Below are 651 nucleotides of genomic sequence, written 5' to 3' on the forward strand. Positions count from 1 at the left end.
GCTTCCTGTGATGCTAGTTCGTTGCAATAAGAAAGATGATTTTCTGTGTCATTGGAATCAAGCGCTAAGTGCTTTTTAAGTGACATGTAAAACAATGGATCAAGTGGTCAGAAAAATAAAATTCTCATCAAACCTGGACGTGAAGGTGTCTGCCTGAAAAATGACAACACTTGGCAACTTTGTAGGCAATTTGTCACAGAATTAGAGCTTGGGCACCCTTGCCTCTTGCCTAACATAGGACTACAAACCCTGACTCACGTCTTTCTTAGTGTTATTCCACGTTGCTTTGCTCAGATGTGTCATCGCCAAAGTCCAAAATACTGGTAGTACTCGCTTTGGCAGCACATATACTAAAACTGGAACGATACAGAGAAGATTAGCATGGCCCCTGTGCGAGGCTGACATGCAAATTGGTGAAGTGTTCCATATTTTTACGAAGCGAGAGGGTGGCATGGACATATATACACTACCAAATGTAAAATAGGTAGCTAGTGGGAAGCAGCCGCATAGCACAGGGAGATCAGCTCGGTGCTTTCTGACCACCCAGAGGGGTGGGAGGGAGATGCAAGAGGGAGGGGTTATGGGGATATATGTATACGTATAGCTGATTCACTGTAAAGCAATTATACTGCAATAAAGATGTTTACAAAT

At 43.2% G+C, this 651-nt stretch overlaps 1 non-coding gene across 1 annotated transcript; it reads left to right on the forward strand.

Annotated features, from left to right (window-relative positions):
- Window positions 1-326: 326 nt before the first annotated feature.
- On the forward strand, window positions 327-433 carry LOC112399142 (U6 spliceosomal RNA). The gene has a single exon (XR_003003178.1). It is a non-coding gene; the product is annotated as a U6 spliceosomal RNA (small nuclear RNA).
- Window positions 434-651: the final 218 nt, after the last annotated feature.

This window comes from Neophocaena asiaeorientalis, unplaced genomic scaffold (assembly GCF_003031525.2).
Source record: "Neophocaena asiaeorientalis asiaeorientalis breed wild unplaced genomic scaffold, Neophocaena_asiaeorientalis_V1.1 scaffold115, whole genome shotgun sequence".
Classification (NCBI taxonomy): domain Eukaryota; kingdom Metazoa; phylum Chordata; class Mammalia; order Artiodactyla; family Phocoenidae; genus Neophocaena; species Neophocaena asiaeorientalis.